The sequence below is a fragment of the Equus asinus genome, chromosome 3 (genome assembly GCF_041296235.1).
Source record: "Equus asinus isolate D_3611 breed Donkey chromosome 3, EquAss-T2T_v2, whole genome shotgun sequence".
NCBI classification, from domain to species: domain Eukaryota; kingdom Metazoa; phylum Chordata; class Mammalia; order Perissodactyla; family Equidae; genus Equus; species Equus asinus.
Window position 1 is genome coordinate 772,275 of NC_091792.1, and position 13,264 is coordinate 785,538.

A 13,264-nucleotide genomic window follows, 5' to 3' on the forward strand; every position below is an offset into this window, starting at 1 on the left:
AAAATATCAGTCCGATGATAGAGTTTTAAATTTTGTAAATAAACAATTTTTTAAATCAAATAAAGACATCATGTTTTCTTGTGCCTAATTTGCTTTCCTTTTCAGAATACTTCAAGCTTACTTTCAAAATGAAAGCTTAGGCAAATCAGAGAAAATAAGCTATAAATTCCAAAGAATTTTACTTTCCAGCTTATAAAGGAAAAGCTATGCAGCTTTTAGTCTTAATAATTAATAGTAAGAGCTACTGTTAATGGTTCATCTGTGTCTGACACTGTACTAAGTAATTTGCAGGTACTTTATTTTGTCCTTGTGATAATCCTGTGATAATCTGTGTTGTCAGTGCCATCAGGTGGAGTCTGACTCCTAGCCACACTGTGTACAGTGGAGTGGAAGGCTGCTCCAGCTTTTCGCCCTGTCCTCTCACCTTCTGATGGTGTATCAGACAAGGCTTTGCTGCTATTCACAGAGTTTTCATGGCCATTTTTTCCGGAAATGGGTGGCCAGGCCCTTCTTCCTAGTCTCTCTAGTCTGGAAGCTCCGCTGAGACCTGTCCACCATGGGTGACCCTACTGGTAGCTGAAATCCTGGTGGCACAGCTTTCAGCATCACAGCAACATGCAACTGCCACAGTGTGACCACTGACAGATGTGGTCAATTCTCTTACCGGGAATCAAACCAGGGCCACAGCGGTGAGAGTGCCAAATCTTAACCACTAGACCACCAGGGCTAACCCTGTAAGGTAGTTGTTGTTATTTTCCTTTTTACAAATGAAGAAATTGAGGCCCATAGAAATTAAATAACCTAGATTGGGTGGTAAATTTAGTATGTAACAGGGCTGAAATTCATACCCAATTCTATCTCCAAAGCCTTATGCTTATAACTTCTACTCTATTCTATCAATAATTAATCAATAGAACCCACTAGAACCATAGCTTTAATTATGGTCATAGGCCCCTCACTAATATGAAGTAATTGAACAAATAGAACAAATCGTAAACAGTGAACCTCAGGGCTCTGATGATGACACAGTTGCTTTTCTGCTAGAGAATCCATTACATCTTCAGCCACATGTGGTCAAGGGAAATATCCCTTTTCTGGTCTACCTCATATCCTTTATCTTTTTGTGCTAGTTTTAGCACTTGCGTATCTGCCCTGTCTCGCACTAGCCCATGTCCTCTCCTGTCTCCTCCAGGATGATGTGTCAGGGGTTTTATCACAATTGCTGAGAACTCTTAGTCCTCTGTGAACTTTCCTTCAGTCCACAGTTCTGTAAAGTACTACACCTTAAGGTTCACTCCCTCTGCTGAACCCCTGCTACAGCTTCCGTTTCCCTGGGTGCGGTTGGGGCCTTTCCTCAGCTCTGTGGGTTCTGTGACCTGAAGTAGGCATGCAGGGGCTTCACTGATATTTTCACGGGAAAATAAAAAATTTCATCTTGAGCATCACCTGAAAAAATGTCTTCTCCTCTGCAGAAGCTTTGAGTTGTGCTATGACATATCTTTAAAGCCCTGCTGCTTTCCATCACGATCATGCTCAACATCACCATCATCATCCCAGAATCTCTGGGAAGGTAGTTCACCTGTTGTAACAAACGGACTCCAAAATGCATCAGCGCAAAAGCAGTGGAAGCATAGCTTTTGCTCACATAACAATCCAGGGTGGGGTTTGATCTGAGGACAGCTCTCTATGAGTGATTCATGGATCCAGTTTCCTTCCCTCTTGGGACTTTGCTCTTCCCAAAGGTCTGCTCATCGATGACATCAAGCTGGCAGAAGGGCGTGGAGGAGGCATGATCCCATCTTAAAGACCTTGGTCTTGGAGTGACCCACGGCACTGCCCCTCACGTGCAACAAGTAGCTGCAAAGATTGCTGGGCAGTCGCTTCCCAGACGCAGTTGTTCCCCAGAGAAACAATCCTGGTGGACAGCTGGCAGTCTCCCCCACAGAGGAGCACTGGGAGGGGAGTAACCTGCTGGAGAAGTTGGGTGGGTCACACATCCCCGAATCCACCTTGAGATTCCTCTCTCACTGGGAGCATTTTTGCTGGTTACTACCCTCAGGGATAACCCCTAAAAGCAGTCTGAATGGCTTTGGGGAAAGTTTGGCAGCTGTGAACAAATTAAACTTTCTTAAATACTCATAGGACAGCCAAGCCATGGCTAAAATATTCAAACAAGAATTTACTAAAGAATAAAGACCTCAGAAGTAACACAAGCAGAAGAAATACCATAAGTCTAAAATAAACTCACATAGAAATAAATCTTAGGTATTAGCAAGTTGTCTGCTCGTGTTTTCAAAACCTAGAGGTAACCTTTAACCCCTCCACCAATAAGGTGTCCGCTACTAGTCACAAAAAATACCCGCCATCCACATTGGGAAAGGAGTGTGGAGCTCTCTCACCTGACATCCTAGTATCTGCCTTCCCCATTCCTGCCTGCAGTGTCTGACACTATCTTTCCACAGTAATTCACACTGTAAATAATAATAAAATGACCACATCCTTCAGAGAATGTATATGCCAATAACACAAAGAGGGGATCATTTGTTTAACTCTTCTTTGACTGTAGCGACCTGGGATTTTTGTTGATCTGTTTTCTTTACCAGAATTTGAGATCCTGGACATCAGAGAGTGTGGTCTTATTCAGCTTTGTGTCCCACCTCATACCCTGCCTGGCGCGGGGGAGGTTCCTAAGGTCCTGCGCTGTGCACATCGAAGGAAAGTAGCAAACATAAAATGTGGGCATGAGTGCCCCAGCGTCTGTAGCATGAAAATACAAAATCCATGAAAGGGCATTCAAAGCCTTCCTCCAACTGGCCCCATTGTTTGAATCTCGTCTCCTATTACACCTTGAAGAACTCAACTCCAGCAGATCCACTTCTCCTTCACCTTACCACGACCAGACAAAAAAATCTTTAATTAATGAGGAACCATAAGCTAAGATGGAGGTACTGTTATTTACAAAAAAGATACTCTTTCCTTTAATGAATTATTACATTACAATGAAATAACATTTTTAAATCTAAGTGAACAAGTTTCCTTAAAAATTTTTCAGAGATTTTCTTGGTGAATTAACAAGTGGAATTTGATGAAATTAGTTTTTAAAATCAATATTCTGCACCCTGGTATTTTCTTTCACTTCTAACTAAATATCGATGCATCATTATGACAGTGCTGACCCTCATATTTGGAGCTGGGGCTCTTCACTGGCCAACAGCAGGTCATGTGCTTTGAGCTGTTTTCCAGCAACAATAAATTTGTCTTAAGCTATCTGCACTCCCCTGCCTTGTCTTTCTAATGACTAACAGGATGCATTTATGGAATGGCTGGCCACTGTTAAGGATAAAATCTGTAACTTTAGGATAATGAAAATAATGGGTTCACAGGGTTAAACCCATTACCTTGGCCTCATTAGCACCATATTCAAATCAACTATGACAATCAAGTACACTCAATCACCTGTTTTCACATAGTTTGGACACTAGATAAATATGTGCCCAATACTATCCAGGATATTAATTTTTAGAATTGTTCTTTGCAAGACCTAATTTGGTCTAGGCCCATTCTTATTTCATGGCACTCCTTGTCATTATATAAATTCTCATTTCTATAAAATTCCATCCTTGATACTCCATGGCAGTATAATAAGACTCGTCCCCAAACACAGAAACCCATACAAATGAAACAGCCACGGGCTAGAAAGGAAGGTCCCCAAAGAACAGAACGCTTCTTCCATTGCTCCCTGACTTGCCTGACTCCTCGCACTTGACCATGAATATTTGGTGTGCTTTGTTCACTGGATTATTAGAAAACTGAAGCAATAACACTCCAGATTTTTTTGAAGTATTTCCTCATGGAGGAAATAATGGGTCAATTTTGGTACAAAACACCACATCATGGTGAGTGGCTTCTGGGCACTAACAGATCTAAACACAAATTTGCAGTTTGAGCCCCAGTTGCTCTTTGGGGTCTCTTTCCCTTCCTGGCACTATCAGAGCACCCTTTCTCCCAGGAGAACTGCCTCAAACGTGGAGCTGCCTGTACACCTTTTTGAAAGTGTGTGTCTCTTAAGACAGACAAGCAATGATGAAGTAAGAAGTTGGGGTTACGAGCTGACCAGATCACGTTCCGTGTGGCTGTGTCGGTTGGCAGGGACACAGATCTCGTGTTTCCTGGACAGCCGCGCAGGACGTGCAGCATCGCCCTTCTGCTGTCAGCCGTTCTCTTCCACACACAAGTCTTATCGGGCGGGATTTGCCGGACACCGGAAAATAGCAGAGCCCCTTTCTGTCCCTCTCCTTGTTCTCGGTCTGAACCCAACCCATGACTCAGGTAACTAACGTTCTCCTTGGGTCAAAAGCAAGAGGTTCAATTTGGTTTAAAATAAGCTTATATACAGAAACTGTGAATAATCTCTGAATCTCCAAATTACCAGACAGGACTTGCTCAATTATTCTAAACAAACAGAAAATCTCCAAGAGTGTTAATAATAAGGTTATTTTGAAAACTCGCTTTTTTAAAGACACAAAATTAGGCTTATAAAAGTCATACTTCTTAAGCTCTGTAAAACTTTGAAACTAAATTTATTTTAAACTATTATCTATTAAATGATGTTCATTGAAATCATCATTTTTGAATTTGCCATTTTTAAATTCAATAAAGAAATTCTTCATAAAATGTTTGTGCTTTTAATCTTTTTCTTTTGAACTTGAGATTTTTGAGATCCATTGTACCCTGGGCATCCTCATTTGCAAAAGCACAGGTTTCTGATATTAGTCTCAATATTATATTTCAAATCAAAACCATTTTTATGCATGGTTTTTAAATGTATATTTCCATTGTTTAGTTATCTTCTATTAACCCTTTTCAAAATAAAGGATTAGTATCTTTCTTTGTTGAGAGAAAGAATCCAGGATAATGTGAGTGAGTTGTTAACGTTCAATCCGGAAAGATGGTTTCTTTTTTCCCAGGCTGACCTTTGTTCGGCTGTAGTTATAACAACAAGCAGAGGTCCTTCTGTCTGTCTGCTGTGCTCTTTCCCAAGGATGACAGTCCTTTCTCGGCTATTGTGTAGTACGGAGATGCTGTATGTGCAGAGGTTTCTTGATTTACTGATGCATCTAGCTAAACCAGCCATTTAAATGGAAATATTTTAAATAAATGCAATTAATTGAAATGGAATTTGCATATTATATATGTTTACGGAATATGGATCATTCATTTAGATATTTTTCCATATTGTCTTTAAGCTTCCCTAATCAACCTGCAGTTTAACTTCTCGGTGATCAGGTTTATTTATCCTATCATTATATCTTAATCTAAACACTGAGAGAGCAAGAGCTGAGGTTGCTTGGAGAGCCTCACAGGGGAGGGACATGCTGTAGGAACACGCAGTTTGCCAAACCGGGCCACACACTCTCACTCTGACCTTGGGCATTCTGAGTCTCATTTTACTGATCTGGAATATCAGTTTAATTATAGTAATTACCTATCTCACAGGGTTTGTGAGGTTTAATTAATGTTAGCAAAGTGTTGGAGCTATTTAGCAGAACAGTACTGTAAAAGGCAAGCTCCCTGGAAACCGCAGCTCCCTCCTCCCTGCACAGCCCTAACTTCACAGGCTCCTCTCCTTTCTTCTTCAGAGGAGCATCACGTGGATTGCCTTTTCCCTCCCCTCTCTGTCTATCTCTGTGGTCTCTCCTACTTGAGACTTACCTTGGATGAAAATATGGCCTCTGCCCGGCTTCCCTCGTCGCACCATCACCCCAGGAGCTCAGACACTCCTGACCCAGCAGGGTTGGTATGAACAGGATGAAAGTGGTGTCCGAGTCAGCAGCTGTGGCCATGCACTTCTCGTAAGTCAGAGTGACAGACTGCCCGTCCACAGTTTGAAAGTGAGACTCAAACACCTTTAGTTTGGGTCCATGGTATTAAATAAACTGGATTAGACTTCCAGCTTCTTTCAGAAATGGGGAGATTGTAAACACTGTTCTACATTCCCTCCTGGAAATGGGAGCTGGAGCTAGGATTAGAGAGGGGGTCTCCAGGTTGCCAGCCTTTGTAACCCTCCCCATTATCGGACTCGTGTCCACCTAAGCGCTGGAATTTGCAGCTCAGGGCCTGTGAGTCCATTTGTTGCTACTATTCACTGCACACAATGCCTGGCCAAACGGACAAGTAGTGGCTGGAATCCAGCCCATTGCTCTGCTCGCCAAACCCTGTTCTAGTGGGTCTAATTTGCACAAAGGCGTTCAAGGGGCCAGAAATGGCCTGGTTGGTATCCCAGCTATAAGTCAAATAGAGAAGTGAATGTCACAACCGCCTTGATTAGCATTAAAAATTAGCATCCCATCTTTGAAATTATATCCTATAAGGCTATATCTAGATTAAACTTAAAATCATATTCAATTTTATCTTTACCTCTTTTTTTGTGGACCCATTTTCATGTAAAACGCATTCCAATTTGAACTACTTTTCAGGTAGGATGTAAATAATATGAAAATTTTGATTGTGGTAACTGACCACAGCTGAAACAGGAGCTATATTTAATTGAAAATTAACAGAATGACTAAAAGAGTGATGTGGACAGTCGTAATAATGCTATATTTCTTTCTTTGGGGACAACTGCACTTTGAAGAAGGAGCCGCTGTTCACACCCCCATCTCTCTACCTGCTAACGCTGAGCACAGCAGCACTGCTTGAAAGAGCAGAGGTTTTTACCTTTTTGAAAGAGCCTATAACTTGGCTCTTTTAGAATGCATGATGATTTGATGGCATTTCCTTGTTGAGAGTTTCTATTTTTAAAGCTATTCTATTCCTGTAACGTTGGCTACTTTCTATTAGTGCAAAAGAAACAATTCTGTTACCCAATGGCAACACTAATTGATTTACACCTCTTTCTTTACCAAATTTCAAGACTCCAAAATTTGAACAACGTCCTGTGAAATCTAACCTCTAGATGCTTTACTGACCACAAATCTACTTGCAAAAGAAATCTGCACATGTAGATCCTTTCCTTGTATAAAACATATCTTCATTCTTCAACCATACGGAGAAGGGAGGTAGTTAGATTCCTACTGACTACATGTAGGAGAAAATGACTCAAACTGGCTTAAATGATGAGGTCCAGGTAGCAGGCTCCGGGAGAGAACATCCTGTGGCTTTGGTAGGAGCTCCTCCCAGCTCTTCACTCAGTCATCCCCATGGTCTTGGCTCCTCCCTCAGGCAGTTCCTCACAGTTACCGTTACAGTGGTTCCAGTCATATCCAGGCATAAAAGGCATTCAAGGAAAGAAAAGGACTGTCTTTTTGGGGGGCCTATCTCTTGACAGTGATAAAATCTCCTAGAAGCACCAAGGCTGACTTCCACTAAGATCTCATTAGCACGCCTAAACCACCAGCCTCAGAGAGAGTGAGGTTGATTTAGTCTTATAAGTGTCTACCGTCCCTGGAGCTGGAAAGGGGACTGTCCTGGAGCATGTGGCAGCGTGGAGGATGGCAACTCTCTGAACACAGTCCTGGTTCAGTGAAGAAAGAGGGAGAAGGAGGGGCACTGGATGCATATTGGTGGGACAATTATCAGTGTTGGTGCCTCCACCACCCCACTTCTGCTGTCTCCGCAAAGCTAACCAGTCCGAAATGTCATGAATCATGCCAGATTATACACGATAAGAGGAGGTCAGTTTGCAGATGCCAGCTCTATCGTGAATGAATTGGTGGGTTATTTTCTCAGTCATGATGTCTATAGGAAGAGCTTGTCTTTAGCAACATGACTTTGTGGTTGCCTCCGCCTATTCTTTCTGATTCCTCTCAAGTTCATCATCTCAGAACTTTGTGCTGTGCTACACAAACTGGGATGCATCTGAGCTTGAGATATGGGGAATCAGGCTAAAAGCTCTGCATATAAGGAGGAAGCAAAGAGAACGAGGAAGTCAAAAGAAATTAAATTAAGAGAAATGCTAAAATTTTTATGGTATGGCACATCTATTTCCATAATTAAGTCTGTTATGAATAATTTCCTTCTATACCTTCTGCTGGCCCTTAAAACTATTACTTTAACATATTCACAAGGTATCAGAAGCAAAGTAAATAGCCAGTCTTTAAAATTTCAAGTTGATCCCCAAACTGACTCAAATTTGCAAAAATCTGGCATAATTTAAAAGTAAATAAATAGAAGCAACACTTAGCAGAAGGTCCCTAGCGTCAACAAAGCTGTGCACGTTTTGTTTATTTATGGGATCCGTGCAAAGTGTCATATTCATTTAAAGTTTTCAGCACAAGAGTGATTGATTTTAAAAATTGAATAAAATTAAGGAGCAGAAGCATTCCTTAAACCTAAAAGTTTGGTAAAAGGAAGAATGACTATGTTTTGTGATATTATACTTGGGAAAACATTTTTCTCTTTTATGTCTGTTTAGATTTTTTTTTGAAAGGTTGACTGTGAGGAAAATAGGCACCATTTCTCAAAAGCATATTTAAATTGGGATGTGACAAACCGCACCCTTCTTATAACCCTGAATGCTGCTATGGTTAAGTGCTGAAATATCAAAGTGAAATCTCTTATATGTCTTTTTTATTCGATGAGTTTTTACAGGACTCCCAAAAGACAAAGCAATTTAAAATCCCTATCCTTGTGGAACTCATATTCTACCATCATCTTCTTCAGCTGACGGCAATCCACTCTTCCCTCCAGGTCTGGACTCTTTCCCATCACATTTCAATTGGATAAACGTTTCTTAAACACCAGCTATGTCCCCAGCACAGCACAGGGAATGAGAAGCTGCCTTGGAGAAACGAATACCAGGAGAGGTGTAAAGACAGGGAGGAAACCACACAGATGCAAGGACAATCATCTCACTTCCCTTTTTAAAAAGCAGAATTTAAATGAATAGGTGAACTGGACCGAAAAACAGAGTCTGAAAGCCTCCTTATTGGAAGTCTAAATAGAATGCAATGACAGCAAACAGGAAAGACTGGACCCTTTGGAGGGCAGGTACGCTCCTCAGAAAGACCTCAGAGAGGAAGTCTTCTTCAATGGAATGACTAACAAGTGGGTAAGAGGAGAAAGAATATTTGGTGTGAAGGAAATAGCATGAGCAAAAGCTGAGGGGACACAGGTGTTGATCAGAGCCCACAAATGAGTGTGGTGCATGTGGCTACAGTAAAGGGACCCCAAGAAGAGAAAAAGTGATGGGAAATGAAACCCAGGAAGAACAGAGTACATAACCTGGAATGTTATGCTGAGGAAAAAAAGGCCTGCTTAGCAGGAAAAAGAGGCCATTCAATGTTTTGAGTACAATATATTCCATCTATATCCTAAAGACTCCAATATGTACGTCTCCAATCTGGATTTTTATATCTAACTGTTTGAAAATTATACTTAAATTGTCTAAGATTGAATACAGCTTCTCCTGACACCACCAAAACTGACCCTCAGTTAACGGCAACTCCATCATTCCCGTTGCTCAGATCAGAAATTTTGGTGCCATTGTTGACTCTTCTTTATCCCTCACAGTCCACATCTAATTCATTAGCAAATCCTATTTGCCTTACTGTCACATGCATCAAGAATCAGACCACTTCTTTCCACCTCAGCTGCTAACGCTCGGGTTGGTTCCACCAGCATCTCTCAGCTAGAGACTCTCAGGACTGGTCTGCTCCTTTCTCCTTCTCAAGTACGGTCTATTGTCAACACTGCAGCCACAGTGATGCTGCCAAAACAGAAGTCAGACCTTTCATGGCACAGTGTGAAAACCCTGGTGGCTCTCTATTTTCTTCAGAGTAAAAGCCAACACCCCTATAGTGGCTAAAAGGGGCTGCATGATCTGGCTCCCTTTCACTGTCCTGCCTCATTTCCTCCGTGATCAGTGCTCCAGTCTCCTTGCTGTTCCTGGAATGGTTCAGATTGATCCTCCTGAGACCAGGCAGAGCTGTTCCCTCTGCCTACTTGCTCTCCCCATGTCCACCTGGACGCTCACTCGCTCCCTTCATGCTCTTCTCCAGTGACCCCTTCTCAGTGAGGACTTAGCTGTCCACTCTTTAAAATGCCACCTACACCCCGGCACTCCCTAATTTTTATATGTCAACCTGATGGGGCCACAGGACACCCAGGTATTTGGCTAAATGTCATTTCTGGATGTGTCTGTGAGGGTGTTTCTGGATGAGATTTAGCACTTTAATCTGTAGACTGAGTAAAGCAGGTGGCCCTCCCCAATGTGGGTGGGCCTCATCCAATCTGTTGAGGTTGCAAAGAGAACAACCTGGCAGAGGAAGGAGAATTGGTGCTCTATGCCTGGTTGTTTGCAAGCTGGGACATTGACCTTCAGGCGTGGACTGGAACTTACACGGCTGATTTCCTAGCTCCCAGGCCTTCAGACTCAGGCCAGAGCCCCGTGTCCAGCTCCATATGCCCAGTGTAAGCTAATTCCTTACTCCACATGTATGTCTCCTATTGGTCTGTTTCTCTGGAGACGTCTCACTAGTACACTATTTTCCTTGATAGTATTCCCCACCCCTCAACAGTATTAAACAACGTATTTTTAAAAATCGTCTCCTCACAGAAGGTGAGCTATCTGGGAACAGGGACATGGTTTTGTTCAAAGCTGTGCATAGTGCAGGGCATAGAGTAGTAACAATAAAAACACAAATAAATCAGAGCAATATAAAATATTTAAGTGAGAGAATAGTTAATATATGAAGTTACCAATGGAAATTTAAGAATTGAATGAGAAGCCCAAATGATAGAACCAGCCTTGGAAATGAGTAAAGACAATGTTCTTTTGAAAAAAGGAGTGAAGAGTGAGGATGAAGCAAAGAGGAGAACTGACGGAGTACAAAGACAGATCCTGAGGTAGTGAGGTGGGGATGAAAATAGAGATCTCAGTTCTGACGGCCTCTGTCCTCTCCATGAGGCAGGAGGTGAGCAATGTCTGGGAAAAGGGAGGGCGTGAGGGCAAATGTGGGCATCAAATCAGCAGTCAATATCTGAAACGTTAACTTTGGAATTCAGGGAGTGGGTCCAGGGTTTTCCACATATCTGGAACATATGAAAGGCTTGATGGTGAGTTGACTTGAATTCAGTTATGTAGCTAGAGAAGGTAAATTGGTTGAAACCAATACTGATAGTTCAACCTATAAGGAAGAAATCTGTATTTTTGCAGTGGAATTTTGGCTGCTCAGGAGCAGAACAGCGGCTGTGTGCTTGGACTGAGTTAGGGTGGGTGGTTAGCACGGCGAGTGTGGCCAGACTTGACAAAGATGATGAAACTAAGAGGCCTGCAAAGAATGTCTTTGAAACTGCTTTTGTTTTTTTAAAAAATATTTTGAAATAAGCCATGATAAGCCTGGTAGCTTGAAAGAATAGGGTCTGGTAGGATGCAGGGAATTGACGATGAAAGGGCAAGTTTAATTACACAAATTACCACTAGGATCAGCGCTGTCCACATCTGGCACGCCTATTGACTTTTCTCCTCTTTGTTGTGAAATCAATCAAATATACTAAAAAGTATAGGGAGTAATATAATTAATACCATAGATTTAACAACATTTATAATATTCTTTCTGTATTGGAAGTTATTAATTATTGATTCAATTGTTTAATATATATAAGCCTATTCAGATTGTTAGTTTCTTCCTGTGTGAGTTTTAGCAACTTGTGTTTCTCAAGAAATTGGCCTGTTTCCTCTAGGACCCCCAATTTGTGGCACAGGCTTGCTCATGGTCTCCTTTGATTACTCTGTCAACATCCACGGGGTCTGTGGTGGCGTTCCCTCTTCATGTCTGATATTAGTAATTTGTGTCCTCTCTCTTTCTTTCTTAGTTAGCCTGGCTAGAGGTTTCTGGACTTTATTGATCTTTTCAAAGAACTAGCTTTTGATTTCATTGATTTTCTCTACTGATTTCCTGTTTTCAATTTCATTGATTTTTGTACTAATTCATATTATTTATTTTCTTCTGCTTACTTTAGGTTTAATTTGCTCTTCTTTTCCCAGGTTTCTAAGGTGGAAACTTAGATTATTGACTTTATATTTTTCTTCTAATAGATGCATCCAATGCTATAAATTTCCCTGCTTTCACTGCATCCCACAAATTTTGACAAGTCATACTTTCATTTTCATTTAGTTCAAAATATTTTTAAATTTCTCTAGAGATTTCTTCTTTGACTGATATTTATTTAGTATGTTGCTTAATCTCCATATATCTGGTATTTTCCAGTTATCTTTCTGTTAGCGATTAGGCGCTCGGGTCTTCTTCACGTAATTGCTTTTTTTTTTTCCTGTGAAATGTATCCGCTTTTCTGTTAAAGCGGGCTGCACTGCCTGGATTTTACCTCCCTGGCCTAGTGAATGCCGCTCCTTGCTCCAGGGCTGGTGCTGGCTCATGATCCTGAGCTGAATTCCTCTCCGACAGTGGCCCTCAATGGACAGCGCAGCTTCCCTCAGGGTGGTGACCCTCCCAGGGGCGCCCACACACAGGGACAAGTCAGTTCAAGAGGCCCCACGGTCAGTCCGCCTGCCTCAAGTCGATCCAACTGTGAAGGGTCGGCCCAACTCCAGAACTCGCTGCGGGAGCAGCTGAGTCCTCTGTTGAAAGTACATGACAGTTCAATTCCTTCATCTCTTGTCCCTCACAACTGCTGTTCCTGAGACCCCTACCCTGTGCTCCTCTGCACACAGAAAGCAGTCTTAGGAGCTTTGACCTACGCCAGCGGTACTGGAATTGACCCTGGGAAGCCGAGTCTAAAATAAGATGTTTGGAGCCAGATCACCCGCCAGACAAAAATGGCAGTAAAAACATCCTCAGTGGGGGTAGATTGCAGGTCCCGGCATCTGCTTGTGGTGAAACTACTAAAACATTAAATGGTGCGGAACTGGGAGCAGATAAACGTTAAAAGGAACTCACTGGCAGGTATGATTTCTCAGGAGTGGGAGAGTTTCAGAGATAATAGTAGTTTTCAGAACTTTGGAATTTTAGAGCTATTTCCGAGGGCCATTGATAAGTTGGAGGCAAGGAAGTCCGAGGGTGATGAATCAGCAATGTAAGTGGCAGTAGGAAATGCAGAGGGTCTCCTCTGGCCGGTGGAGAGTGAGAGCTGAAGATTCCGAGTTTAATTAAAGAGGAGGAGAGCTCTTTGGAAAGTGGAACCCTCAATGCCAAGGGGTCTGCTCTGCCAAGGTCAGCTCCCAGAGTGGGGAGGAGTAGAGCTCTGAAACCTGGGATCTGGAGATCTGGGTTGAAGAACCTCCAAACTTTAAATCTCCAGATCCTCC